Raw genomic sequence first — 15,636 nt, 5'->3', positions numbered from 1 at the left:
GTATATTTATATTTATATTTATATTTATATTTATATTTATATTTATATTTATATTTATATATTTATATTTGGGGTGTTTGTATGTCATCACACATCCAGGCATGAATTACAGTAGGTTTTCTAAACAATAGCAAATAGGCAGTGGGGAAAATGGTCCCAGTATGTAGCAACCMCATCAGCTGGTCCTCAGGACACTACCTATCCTCCTTGTCCCTGCAAAAGCATTGTCTTTGCTGAGATAACACATCAAAATCCCTGAGGAATTTCACACCACCTCCCCTGCCAGTTAACAGGGCAAACAGTGGGGCTCACAAGCCTCTAGATTTGACCCTGTGGGCAGCAGATATAATTCAATTTCATTTTTCTCCTGCTGACTGTGAATGAACAGGGATCACAGAATCACAGAAGAGTCTGAGTTGGAATTAGGCATTGGAAAAGCAGAGAGGGAAGGGAAARCTGTGCCACCCCTGCAGGAGCCAGCTGCTCATGAGCTGGCTCAGAAGCAAGGGCTGTGGTCTGGAGAGGGACCATCACATCACCTGGATGCTTKTGTTCCCTCTTCACCTTCTCCCCTTCGGCTGGGGCTGGAGAAGAGCCTGTGGCTCTGTCCCCAGCACTGACCTTGGCTGGGGCAGGAGGGCAGGGGCCAGTGGGTAGGCACTGCTCTGCTGTGAGACAACMTGGAACTGTGCCTGAGGCTGGAGAGCAAAGGCTGCACTGTACTGCTCCAAGAAAAAGAGGGGAGAAGAACAACCACAGGATGGATACAAAATGAGGGACTGATGCATTCGTTAGCTGCAGATGCTTGATAGCAATGTTTTATCRACTCCTCAAAAGGATGGGAGTACCAAAATACTTCATCCCCCTCTCAGTTCTTGTCTCTGGGGAATCCTTGAGAAATGGTGGTGATGAGGGCTGGCTTTGAGGAGCATGTTTGCAGGGGGTGCTCCAGTTCAGGACCCCTGGGTTCCCATGCCAGAGGACAGATTTCAGGCATATCAGGTACAAAAAAGGAGGCATGTCATTTGCTTCCTGTTTCCTGGCTAGTGCCCTCAAGCTCTGGCCAAGCTGTTCTGAAGGGCAKGAACAGCTGCACAGGTCCACCGGTCACAGGGGCAGAGCAAATCCTGGRTGTGAAGAGCTGGGGGATGCTCCTGCAGCTCTTGGCAAGTCACCGTCAGTCTCAAACTACCTTATATGAAGCAGTTGCTTGGGCCAAAAWTGTTTTCCAGAAGAGGGCACTGGAAAAGCATTTGTTGGTAGGAGACTGTCCATATCTTCCTGATGTTTCCCCTCCTCACTTTCTCTCCAAGCAGGGCCCTTGCTGCTGTGGAGGAACAGGGGATGGGGAGGACAGTCTGACTTCGCCATTGCTGTCAGTGTCTCCCACATGTTGCAGTACAGTAGCAGCAGCCTGGTTGTCCCTCACCCTACTGAATGATGGGTCTCCTGACTCTTACAAACCCCTGACTCTGCGAGGAGCTGGAGCCAAGCCCCAGGTTCCTTCAGCTTTGGCCAGGTGGGGAGGGATGCCCCATGGGAGAGAGATGAGCTGGCCAGGACCACCACAGCAAGCTGGAGGAAGCCTCAAGGTAATGCCTGGCATTTCTCAACTGATTTCCTTCCTTCAAATCTATCAAAGGACTTTGAGCTTCTTAAGAAATTAAGCCTTGTGACAGCTCACAGAGGCTGGTAAATGGATGAAAAAGTGACTCAGAGGAAGATTCAGGGACTTACCAAGGATTGCAGAGAGTAAATTCCAGATAGGGGTGTGCTGAGCTGTGGGCCTGTACGAGGTGGGGGTCCTCTGTGGGCTGTAGGATKCAAGATATGTGCCTGGGGGAATCTCATGGGCATCTCCAGCTCTCCTGGGGCCRTAGCTCTTTGTTCCCTTGCAGTTCACTGGCCATTGCACAGAGAARAGAAAACCTACAAATTGCCCCATCATCTAACAAAGACCATTCAAGAGAATAAWGTTTCCAGGATACATTTTTGTCATCTTTTATGACACATTTTCTGGGCATTTGAATATAGTTTCTTGCCACTCAGTGCTACAAATGTGATGTTGCATCCTTTTGAGTCAGAGCAGCAAACTAAAATGACTCTTTGCAGTGGCTAAACTTAAGGAAGATAGGGTGACCAAAATTCTTGTGAAGTGACTGAACGGCAGAAATGTTTATGGATCTGTTTTCTGACTTGCCTTTTTTGGGTTTAGTAGACCAGTATGGTTAAAAATTAGTTCAAAACCTCACATGCCATGAGGTGAAGCACATAACTCTGACATTACAGCACCAGTTTTGTGTCTGAGCCTTGTCTAATCCTTCACAGATACAGATTTGAGATAGATATATATTACAAAAAAGTCTCTCAAATGCATGTTATTAAATATACTTKATACATCAAAGTGTTTGAGTATCATCATCCTCTGTATGAGCTCAGCACCCACCAGAAGTGAGCCAAATAAAGCGATTTTACTCTCGCATTGTTATAGTTAATACATGGATTCTGTAGGCAACATATGATGGTATAACAGAGTTTAAACACTTTGTATTTTAATAGACTTCTCATCTTGCTCTCAACAATGTCAAAATTCACTCAGAGTCAGGAAGAAAGAGAAGAGCTCTTGCAAGCTGTTGAACATTAGCTTGAAAAGCTGAGGTCAGCCTGTTCTGTGGGATCAATGGAAAGGGAGCCAGGGAAGTGACAGACTGATCCTTCGTGTGCAGCTTCTGAGCTTAGCCTGGTCAAGACCTTGATTTACTCTAGAAGCAGCCTGAAAATATGAGCAGTTTTAAATGAGGAAGCACTCGGTGCTTGTATGCCCATCAAGTATCACAGTCAAATGATAACCACTGATGGTGTCAGTGCTGGATCTGATGCCTCTATTTGTCTTCTCTGGGACATACTGCAATGGTCACTCAGAAAGGAGAATGCCATGTGATGACAGCAGCAGCAGGACCTGAAATGTGCCACAATTTGCAGAAATTAACACTTTGCAGATTTAAATCCTAAGATGTCTCCCATGGAACAGATATTCAGATGTTGTGCAAATGCAGTGAGATTACAGACTGCTCCAGCAAACTCRCAGCTGCTGGTGGGGAATTCTCTAMATGGTGAAGAGACAGGGAACAGTGGTAGCCYATGGTGAGCAGAGCCCAGCCCTGCTGGACTTCATGTGTGCATGTTGCCCATACTGACATTCGTTCACAAAGGTTTGTCTTCTGGATAATGTATGACCCAGTGCAGAGCTCTGAGTACACACTAACGATTTGCAGTAAAAGTAAGGACAGCTGGAAAGCTTAGTGTCTTGGGTTTATCCATAGCCTTCCTCCTTCTTCAAACAGACCAGTGTCAATAAYATGTAGGACATCTTTTTCTCCTGGGGCAATGAAAGATTTAAGAAGCCCATCAGAAGTCAGCATGGTTTCCTGGGGTTTGTGGTGCTATTAGTCTTCGGTTATCACCTTTGATAGGAGGAACTGATGATGTAAATAGTAGAAGKGAATATATTGAACAGTGCATCAAACCTATGACAGGGATCAGAACACCTGCGGGGAAAAAAAAGAGACAAGTGTAAAATTTAGAAGATTATAAATTCTGGATATGTTGAACACAACAAGTGTTCATTCTCTTCTGTGATAATTTGAGGTATAGMTCATGTAGCAGACAGCTTCCCAGACAAAGAACTTTTGAAGGCTTCCGTGTCAGGGGAATGATATAGAGATGTGTAGACACATATCTATACCATACCTTCTACTCCTGGAAAGGCTTTCAACAGAAATCTTTTGAGACTACACAACAAATGGTACAAGGCATTGAAGCAGTAGAGTTCCTTACTTTTAGTTCATATTCAGGGAATATATGAGTTGTAATCTTACCTACACACTACCCACAGCAAACAGCCATGAAGCAACATCTCATATTGAAAGCCTCACATTTTGAATTTTGACTGGAGTTTAATTTGGGATTAGTTTAATCTGGCAAAGAGCAGTTTAAGAGGTAATTATCTGAAGGGTAGCTATAAAGATGGTGTAAAATTCTCAGTGTTGTCAGATGTTATAGGCAGGATCAATGGCCATAAGTTGTGCCATTGGGAGTTCTGTTAGGATATCAGGAGACACTTCTTCTCCAGGAGAGTAGTGCAACCCTGAGACAGAGGTGGGGTGGCCATCCTTGGAGAGTTTCAAGCCTAAGCAATAAAAAGCCATGGCTGACCTGATGTGGTGCCTGCTGATAGCCCTACTTTGGGTATGAAGTTGGGCAGGAGACTTCCTTTCCATCTGTTGTTTCTGGTACTGTGTTCTGCATTAAGATAAGTCCAYTGGTGATGCAAACAAACCTCATGACATATTTCTGACAAAGTCCTATCAAGGTGGGAGTAGAGGTGTCTGTGTGCCAGAGATGTGGCAAGAGGCACAGAGGTATATCCTGATGGAAGAGGGGTGATCACTTGTCCCAGGAACCTGTTTCCTATCTGGTGCACTCCCCTGTGCTGGACCAGTGCTTCAGACAAGGACCTGGACCAGGATGGTCAAACACCTTTGCAGGCAGAGCATGGGCAGCGTGGTGCTCCAAGCCTGTGCAAGGGGGAAAGAAAAGCAGAGAGCTATCTTTGGGAGGGGGGCATGGGTCTGCCAAGCTTGTGCAGCTGTGGCCTTGCTCCCTGCAAGAGGTTGTCCTTTGGCAACTAGTGCCTGAAAACCTTTGCTTGCCAAAGCAGACAGGGAAGGGCCAAACAGGTACATCTCATGCGTCAGGAGTGGCATTCGGCCCTGCTGATAGGATCCTGTATCCATTGGTGGGCTTTTACCTCCCTTGTTCTCTAGCAGGTCACATAAACCTCTGAAAACCTGAGTTTTGGGAGGGTCAAAATTCAGATCCAAATTTTGTCATCTGTTCAGTCCTTTCATTAATAAGATAGAACAACTACTGACAGCAGTAGCAGTTTTATGGAGTGAAACACACGGTTAAGTGTCTCAATGATGTGAAGCCCGGGGGCACACAATGGTCTTTTCCTAAATAGAGTGAATCCTGCAATTGTCCCATGGATGAGACCTGCCTGAAGTCAAGGGCAACTATGTGCCTGAAGTAGTAGCACGGAAGGAAGGATCAGGCCTCCAGAGGTACATTTTCATCATAATGATTGAAGATTTACGTGTATAACTACGCAACTCAGGGTGAGACTGTGCCTCTAAGGCAAAACATATGAGCTCATATAAAGAATTTATCATTATAATAACAATTTGCATTTCTATAGAACCTTTAATCTTAGGATCTCAAAGTGCTTAACAAACACAAATTAATTAATCCKCACAACTCTCCTGCAAGGTAGACATGTATTATGGAGAGTCGCTAGCAGCTAGCTTTCCATTATAAGTCTCATTTTAACTACCTCCTAACTTTGCCAAAACTAAACCAATACACACAAAAATTTCACAAGAATGATCTTGTCCTGGGGTAGGATCTTTTTAGAAATTGTGGGGCAAATAGGATAAGATAGTTTAAGATAAGTAGGTTAAATGGGGAGACCAGAAACACATCTCTGAATGAATTAATGCACACACTCCATTAGTCCAGAGGGGAGGGAAATGCAGAATTTGGGACAGACACGTGCTTCTCCATAACTTACTGGAATTGACATTCCAAGGTGATAAATGATTATTCATTATTCACTGTATTATTTATTAAGTTGGTGAACTAGACAAGTTCAGTAAGTGACCTGACTTAAACTGGTGAACTAGACAAATTCAGTAAGTGACCTGACTATTTAAATGAAAGAATCCTTTTCCAGGAGCTGGACCCAGCCCCAGCTATGAAGAGGAAATCACTCTTTATTACCTCCTTTGGAGAGTTATTCTGTAAAACCTTTGGGAAAAGGCTGGATGAGCAGACCCAGCAATGRTCTGTTATTGCAGATGGAATATTACCTTTATGGAGAAGATGCCAAAACCAGCTTGAGACCCAGTGTCTGGCAGCACACCCACACACGGATGGAAAGCAAGAACAAAKTCTTCCTCTGCATGCAAAAAACCCTCCCAAACAACCAAAACAGAAGGAAGAAAACCATCCTGGGAAAAACCACCTCTGACAACTCAGAGCTGCTCAGACCTGGGGCCCAGGCGTGGAGGAGAGAGCCAAAGTCTTTCCTATTCCCTTCCTTCCAAAACAGGAGGGTGAAGTGTAGGTGGACAATAGGGTGGAGGCTTGTCCCTTGGCCTCTGATTGGGGTTTGCTCTGGCAGGCTTACACGGAGAGCAAATTGCTGCCACTCCCAGGAGGAAGGAGGAGGACAGGGGATTATGACTCAGGTGTTTGTAGGGCGGTACAGCCTCCAGGGATGCTTCCTGAGCCGGGGTGCCCCACGCTTGCTCTGGGGCTGCACTCAGCACTCGTCCCCAGTCGGTGCAGCCCCGTGCCTTGMGCTGCTCCCCTCACTCGCTCCCTGTCCCTCAGCGTGTGGGGGTGACTCAGGCGCTCCCTGTCACTCGCTGCACCCACTGCAGCCTCGGCTGACATCCCGYGCCTTGTCCCGCCGTGCACAGCTGCCTGGCTCGGCAGGTGCTSTGTTTTGGTGACTCTTTTTAAGCTGCACTCAAGAAAAATAAAGCAAAGTTTGAAATAATTCAGAAAGGTTTTGTAAAATCTGTGATGAGGTGGTTGTTGGAGTATTCTTCAGCGGTGTGTGGTTGTACAGCAGATRGTACCTGTAATGTTGTAAACATTTGATATAGAACCATCAGGGAGACCCAGTGGTAATTTGTTATTAAAAAACGGGATTTTACTCAAAGTGGGAAGCCAGACTCTGCTCCTAGTAAAGTCCTTTAAATACAGACAAGAGGAAGAACCCTCTTCTCAAAAGCCATCCAAGAATGGAGAAGAGAGATGGAAATGAATGTACAGTGTGTCTTTTGCAGGCAGGTGGGTGCCACRGCCCAAGCAGACCTGGAACAGCACAGGGGCCACGCAGGCAGCCCTCAGCAAAGCCAGCAGCAGTVTCTGCTGCCAGAGCAGAGCCCAGGGAACCAGGCCAGGGTCAGCCTTGGGCACCCCACACTGCACTGCCTCCCTTTCACCACTGGAACATTGCACAGATCAACCAATCGATATCAAAAAGAGCTCCGGAGGTGCAGAGATAAGAATTATTTATGACTAAACACAATGGACCGGTGGTGTTTGCTTTGCAGCAGTTCATAGTCCAGTGCCAGGACTTGGCTGTTATCAGGCCACACATTTAGCCAAATTCTTGGCATGTTTTCTTCCACTAACTGTGATCAAATGACCTTGTCCTTGTGTAGATAGGTAACATTTGGCATTTGTTTTCACTGCATTCATGGATGTGCAACAGGTACAGCATTTGGCCTGTTGTTATCAACCTTGTTATGATGCTGTTATCAAGAGAGAACAGAACTGCACTTTACTACAAGACCAAAGTATTTTGCATTCTGAGGAATTAAGGCCTTGGTTCCTCCTATGTTAAATTTTATCCTGCTTTTCAGACAACCTTCTGGGTTTCAACAGGATGAGAAGATAATCTAAACATTGGATCCTAATTAATTTTAAATATCCTTCAACACTTGCTTAATTTTTTCATATGCACGTGCTATTTCATACAAAGGGGCATGGAGTGGACAAAAACCAGGAAAAAAAAATGAAACATGTAGGTTATTCTCTAGTAGTCCTTCTGTCAGTATTGCAATCCTCTGCAAAGCTGCACACATCTGGCCCTGGGCAGCGGGCTTTACTTCATGTTGTTGTTAACAAGTGCTTTGAATAGAGCCTCAGACACAGTGTGACACAGGATAAATGCCTTGAGTTTTAATCCCTGAGTATTAACCTACTGAAGCAAAAAGTATGAGAGGATTGATCAGTATAAGCAGCTTGCTCTGTATAGGTAAACCACACTGCAGTTATCTATTTACTGTTATTTTCTTGAGTCTTTCCATGRGTGACAACAAATTAAACTGATTACTGTGGTATAGTAAAGCCTTGATTATCATCTATGTTTTCTTTAACCTGAGAGCATTTTGAGAGTTTTCCTCCCAATCCAATCCCCTGCTCAAAGTGGGCCGAGCTATGGTGTTGGAGTATTTTATTAGAGGTTTAGTTTTCCCTGTCCCCAAACCATCAGATGGATGCCCTGATCACAACACCAGGGTCAGGTTTTCCCCTTTCTGCTTTCCCTGCTCTCACGTTTTGTTGCATAACAACTCAGCCTCATTCAGCATCTGGGTGTTCCCAGGTGAGATAGCAAGAGCAGCATCAAAGTCCTCCTTCACAACTTCTGCTCTGCTTGGCTGGTGTGCAGGAGGAGAACACTGTGCTGTCACTACACATCTGACTTCTARGGACTCTCCAAAATTAATTCATCTTGGGTTCAGGTCCCCTGCAAATCAGGCTCTTAGTGCCATTGCAAAGTGAGAGCTCTCCAAACTGAGTATGGGCATCCAAACAGCTCTCAGACCAAGCATGGATGTGCCCAGTGAATTTACCTGTCTGTMGGGCTAGCCACTCCAGAAATCAGGCAGACAGGATTGCTGGCTACAAGACAAGTGGGTTTCACAACCCAAGTCCCAGCTTTGGGGGGGATGCCTTTCAGCATAAATTCACAGCAGCTTCAATGCACAGCACCTCCCTGCAGCTGGGTTGTGAGAATCCTTTGYGCATCTTACACTCGCCTACATTACCATTTGTATTAACACATTGACACTAATGCTAGTATATGTGTGTGGAATTATATGATTAATTCCACTKTTTTCTCTATTATGTCATGTTTCTTAAGTATTTCTTGTGTGGGAGCTGCAGTATTTAAGAGATGTTTGTGATGGGTTTTCCCAGGAGAATTACTATGTCATGACGGCTGAGGAAGGAAAACCATTCCAGAAACACACGGGGAAAATCAGATCAGATCAGCCCATACTGTGGGTGAAATCAATGGCAATAATGCTGACACCCTCCACTGTTAAAGAAATAAAAGGAATTTAGGGGAACAGTGGTGATGCTGGGATTACTTTTACAAGGGAAGACATGAATTCAAGGACATTTCCATGGCCAAGGACAGTCACACTTCATGATGATTCATGACCAGAGCTGATTTGCTGTGTCCTTGGCTATCAGCTGGGTGAATTTCTTGTCTTGACTCTGGCTGCTGTGAACCTGCAACAGGAGCATGCTGATTASCTCTGCTTCCACCTTACTTCCCCCACAGATGTAACACAGCAGCGRGAAGGCCAGGTTTCTCAGATAAAGTACTTCACACAGATTGGATGTTTAGGAAAGCAGGGCTGCAGAGTACACTGAGTGCACGTTTCTTTCAGTGATTTCTCTCTGTACCAATGGGCATTGGCAGGCAAAAATCTCTCTGCCACAAACCCAGCATTAAATCTTGCCCACACAAGGACCTGTGTGTCGTGGCTTAAWCCTCAACAGCAGCCAAACCTCACACAGCCCCTCGCTCACTCCTCCAYGAGCAGGACTGGGGAGCGAATCAGAARGGTAAAAGCTGGAAAACTCATGAGTTGAGATAAAGGCAATTTAATAGGGCAAAAGCTATGCACACAAGCAAAGCAACAAGGAATTAAATCACCATCCCAAGGTCAGGAAGGTGTTCAACTATGTCCAGAAGAGCAGGGCACAGTGACTTGGGAAGACAAACACCATTACTTCAAAGATGTCCCCTTTCCTCTTTCTTCCCCCCACTTTATATACTGACCTTTTATTCCTTTCCTATGTATGCATATACATTCCTGTGGTGTGGAATATGCCTTTGGTCACTTTGGGTCCTGGCTGTATCTCCTCCCAATCTCCCATGCACCCCCAACTTCCTCACCAGTGTGGCASTAAGAAATGCAGAAAAGGCCTTGGATTTGTGTAAGTTCTGCTCAGCAAAAACAAAAGCATCTTTGTATTATCAACCCTGTGTTCAGCACAAATCTAAAGCACAGCCCCATACCAGCCACTGCAAGGAAAATTAACTYTACCCCAGCCAAAACCAGCACATTGTGCTAGGCTGGCAGCAAGGGTAATGCTGGAACCACACCATCATCATTATTTCAGAAATTAAGGGAGGGCATACAGAATGAGAGTGGCAGTCAGAAGCTGGGCTCTGTTTCATTCTCTGTTGCTGAATGAGTAGAAACCTGGCAAAGATGATCATGCTCTAATTCATCCCCAGACTTCTGTTTTCTGGCAGCAAGGCACCAGGTGACTCCTGGGTAGGAGAGGCTCACAGCAAGGACTTGTCCCTTCCAAAAAGCAGCTCAGATCTCTTGCATATGCCTGTCTTGCTCTCTACCTTCACTGACGGCAGAAAGATCCCAGACGCCTAAAGCTAGAAGGAACAGCATGGCCTTTGTCTTTTTTTTTCCCTACCATAAAGGGAAGRTAATGATGATGACCTTTTTAAAGATCTTCTGACATCCACAGATGAAAAAATTAAACTTGGAAGAGATTATTATTATTGTTATATATCTTTGGACAGAGGGAGTGATGACGTTTCTATGACATTTTTTAATCCACATGAAATGCTGCCATAATAAAGATAATGACATGTATGTTGGTCAAAGTATGCTTAGTTGTGGTATTTGGCAGTGATCATTTGGCTTAATTCTTTTCCTATTCATTTTATACAGAAAATAAAGAAGAAAGGAAAAACATTAGCAGACACCWCTTGCAAATCCTGCTAAAATCAAAATTCTGCTGAATTGAACAGATACAGAACTTTTTCAGGCTTTAGAAAAAAAATACACAAGTTAAGATATTCTAGAAGCAGGTATTTGAAAATTGAATTGTTGATCTCTGTGGATGGCACCATTATTACACTGGTAAGAACACWGAGCTTTCTGAAGCTGACCCTCCTGCCAGAGCTGGGCATGGGAGCTGTGCTCAGCTCTACAAGGTGTTCATTTTTGACTGCAGGTGGGATATTTTGCCTTCTGCCTTTGGGTGAGTTGGGCACTGCAGAGGTCTCTCAGGAGCATCAGCCTGGGCTCTGCTTTGCCTTGTGTCTCCTTCCCATGTGCACACCAAGCAGACACTGACAGAGGGGGTGAAAGAACATAAGAAAGGACCTGGAATGTCAGACAGTGATCCACACAGGCAGTAGCCAGGGTCTGAGGGAAGCAGTGGGAGATACTGTTTAAGGAGAGCATGTGAGGGTGATCACCTTCCTGGTCAATTGCCACATTCAGGCCTGTAATCGCATCCAGCCATTTAAGAATCCATCCATGGGCCCCTCACCGTGAGTTCATCAAAGCCCTTTCTGACCCCGTGCCTAGTACCTCTACAGCTCCCCATGACAACACAAGAAGTGAGTCTTGGTATTAAACATGGTAAAACCCTGGCACAGGTTTCCCAAAGAGGTGGTAGGTGTTCYATCCCAGGAAACATTCAAGGTCAGGTTGGATGGGGCTCTGAGCARCCTGATCTAGTTAATCTCCCTGCTCATTGCAAAGGGATTGGATTGGATGACCTTTAAAAGTCTCTTCCAACCCAAACCATTCTGTGATTCTATTATTGGTCCATAGCTGCTAATAATATGGTTTCACTTTTCATTCCTTTTCTAAGAGTTTTTATTGGCTATCTTCACTCCCTCATTTTTCAGAGCAAGCTTAGCTGGGCTGATTTAAGTGGTAAAATGAACCGTGATGTAACCAGATCTTGAGATCCATTGCAACTGACTCCACTAATGAGGCTGAATGTTGTACATGGCCACCAATTCTGTGGCTGCAGAGAAGACAAAAAATGTGGATATGACACATTCCATTTAATAATAAAACAGAATAAAAATYTTCTTTCCTCAAGACTATTTGGCAGAAGCTTCCAGGAAATAGAAGACAGAGGGAGAGCACTGGATGAACTAAATATGAAATTTAATATTCAYGTAATTGGCTCAATAATACTCACTGATCTTTGGTATTTCACTGTCCAAATCTATCAGAAAGCATTTTGAGGTTAAATTTTGCAAGAGAAGCTCTCATGAAAATAATTTCCCTCAAATCTAAGAAAAAAACTTTTATTTATCTCCTGGCTTAATCACTGAGTCCTAGCCTTAACCTAATCTATGTTTGGATTTATGTATCTGGCCCACCTCCAGCCACAGCAAGACTTGAAAAGAGGCAGCCCACTGCTCTGTTGAATGAAACATTCCAAAGGTTTGGCAAATGAGAACTTCACCACCAGACACTCTGAAAACTGTGCTAAAACATCCACTCTCACCCACCTTCTTCAATCATGGAACCAGACAGTCAAGAAGGAGGTTAGGGGGACCACAAAGGAATGAGCCTTTCCTCTGCAGAAGCATCAGCAACATCTGCACTGGAAAACAAATTGGGCTGTGGGTTCTTTGATCCTGAGGCCAACAGAGGGCAAAACAACCCAAGTCCCTGAAACAGGAGGTCAAGTCKACATTGAGAGATGTGCTGTTGGCAGCCCTTGACCCATACCATCCCCTGGGCTGGTCCTGGCCACTGTGTGGGACATTACTCGAGTCTCTACCCAAACCACTCCAGGGACTGTGCCAACTGCATAGGCAATCATATGCCAAAGCCCAGACCTGTCACCTGCCTCTGTTCCTTTCCTGAGAAAATTGTGGTGTCTTTCCCATCTTTTGGGAACATTTCTGCTGCAAGGGATGGCCTGTGGATGAGTTGTAGTGGGGCAGAACAAGAGGACAGCTGCAGTTCACAGGTGTGACTCAGGTAACACTTTTAACCCTCCCATAGCTTTTCTCTCAGTGCACAGCTGTGCATGACAGGGTTTGTGAAAAGGAGAAACAAAAGGATACTGGCAGTTTTGCTTCTTCCTAAAGCCCTCTTCCCGCTGGGCTGGCCTCTCAGTAGTCATTCATCCCCAGAGCTGCAGGAATCCTGGGCATGGGTGCGATTCATTGTGAGGCTGCAGGAGGGAGGTTTGGGGCTGCGGGTCCTGCTCCACCTCACAGCATTTCTGTCTGCAAAGCTGTTCTGGAAAATGCTGTCCTAGTTAAAATCATGGCTCTGCTGTGTTCCAGCATGGCTGCTTTCTGCCTTTTCAGATGGGTCACCACGAATGACCCTAAGGTGATCCATAGGGATTGAAAGAAAGCAAGCAACCTATGTTCAGAGACAAAGAGGTAGCTGGCTGAACAATCTTTCATTTTTTCTACCTCTTTAAATATCACAGTGAATATCTGCTGTGAACTAATTAATCCTMCATTTTTAGGAAGTACCTAATAAATAATTTCATCTTTCAGTTTTATTGTGTCCCCAAGAGCTTTTGCTATGGTATTAGTTGCTGGTACCTCATTTCAGTGCAATTCATGTGAGCACTAATGATGTTAGTGGCTATAAAACAGTGGTCTCCTGACACCCACCCATAGTTTTCACCTCAGAATCACAGAATCACCATGGTTGGAAGAAACCTGCTAGATCATCTAGTACCATAAACCCTGCACCACCATAATCACCCTTAAACCATATGCCCAARTGCCAAATCCAGACACCACTTGAACACTTCCAGAGATGGTGACTTCCCTGGAAGATTTATTTCAATTTGTGACCCCTATTTCAGTGAAAAAAAAAAATTCCTAATGTCTAATCTGAACCTCTCTAAGCATGAATTAGGAAACTCTGTTTCCTGTCATCCTTTCATTTGATATGCAGCAGAGGAGACCAATCTCCACCTCATCAGCCTCCTTTCAGGTAGYTGGAGAGAGTTGTAAGGTTCCTCTTGAGTGTCCTCTTCTSCAGAATAAACAATCCCAGTTCTCTCAGCGACTCCCCATAGGACTTCTTTTCTAGACCCTTCACCAACTTCCTCTCCCTTCTTTGGATATGAAAACKTTCACTGAGATTCATCTTGCCCAGGACATCAGCTATAAAGCCATAGTCTTGGTGTGGAAAAGGACTTCAGCACATGTTCAAGTTTAACCTTGAGTTCAAATCCTGCAAGCTACAGTTCTTTAGCACAGTTTTGAATGTTGGYTTGAACTGGAGCCTCTAGGTTTGAGCCTAAGGGACATTGGAGAAAGTCACCTTCACCATGGCTTCATCAAACTTTGAAATCTTCCTTGCTGCCCAGTCTGCTGACAGAGTCAAATTTAATCAAAGCTGATCCTTCAGGGGAGCCAGAGTAAGCACATGCCAGTGRGGCTGTCCGAGTTGGATCTCTGGAAGGATATCAGGACTACCTTCTTTCCACCTCCTCCTGGCTGCTGTCTGACACCTTTGCTTTACAGGAGATCCCAGTCCCCCTYGGTCTGGCAGCCAGAAGAGCAGGGAAGGTCCTGTGTCTGTGCAAATCCCTTCACATGGCCAGGGGATCTCCCCAGAACATGACTGCACACATGCMCAAAGCCAGGTGCCAAATTTGTACTGTGCATAGCACTCCCCATGGTGCAGGCCCTTGTCATTGGGGAATTCTGTTCCCGACTCAAACATCTGCAGGATCAGGGCCCTTAAAGTGCAGGGGAGATTAGGATCTGGTTCTGTGTGGTATTGCTTGGAGGGCTGTGCCCAACTCAAATTGCACCTACCGTTGGGAGCTATGCACTCACCAAAGGGAAATGCCTGTCTTGRAATGAGCTCATGCTGCTGCACTGTGTTCTGTGCCTGTCAGCACTTTTTTTGATGCTCATGTTTGCAGATATATGAATTATCCCTTGGCAAATGGCTGGTTTCAGTCTCCTCTATTCACACATGTGCTTAAAGGGAATATAAAATTGTATTCATTGTAMGTTTTCATTCATAGTCTTATTATTTAGGTGGATAAGAAAAGAGGTTTCTGTGTATGCACGTTGTCAGCCTCAACAAATCATTCTGCTGGGCAGGATCAATGAAAAGGCACTAGGTGATCTTCTGGGGTTCCTCCAGCCTTACAATTCTCTGAAAAGACCAAGGGCAAAGCTGATCTCATGKCAGGTTAAGCCATCACACTGTTTCTATTATACTGACCCCTAATTGTGTAAATTAGACATCTCTTCATACTTATTTTTCCTATTCCATGCAAGAAAACCCCACAAATATGATCTAATGTCATACACTGATGTCTGTAGGTAAAGGCAGAGACAATCAATAAGCTGAAATCCTACCACTTCTTAATTCTGCTTCTGTGTATGACTCGAGCAAGGGTAATTCACTTGTTTTACTTACCACAGGCTATAAATATATTTTAAATATTTATTTATGTATTTATTTAATGTATAAGACAGGATAATTTCTGGAGCCTGGATTTACCTCCCACTTTGGTTTTAGTCTGACTTAATGTGACCTGAGCATGCACAGGATCCTCACTCTCCCCTTGTGCCCAACTCTGCTCAGGGCTGGGGGGAACTCAGCTCTTTCCCTTCCTGCAGAACACACAACCCCAGCCCTGCCTGTGAACAGACAGGGCTCTCAGGGGCAGGACAGGCTGGCAGTGACAAGAAATAACAGGAGCAAGTGCACAGAGTGATAGAATCATTAAGGCTGGAATAGACCCCTAAGGTCATCAAGTCCAACCATGAACCAAAACAMTGCCAGGTCCACCACTAAACCATGTCCCCAAGCACCACATCTGTGCAACTTCTAAATAATACCTGCAGCAGTGGTGACTCCACCACTTTCTGGGGTAAGCAGTTCTAAAGCTTGACCGCCCTTTCCATGAAGAAATTTTTCTTAATAT

The sequence above is a fragment of the Malurus melanocephalus genome, unplaced genomic scaffold (assembly GCF_030028575.1).
Source record: "Malurus melanocephalus ecotype Western Australia unplaced genomic scaffold, MMel_1.1 scaffold_127, whole genome shotgun sequence".
Classification (NCBI taxonomy): Eukaryota; Metazoa; Chordata; class Aves; order Passeriformes; family Maluridae; genus Malurus; species Malurus melanocephalus.
Note: the sequence above shows the minus strand (reverse complement) of the source record.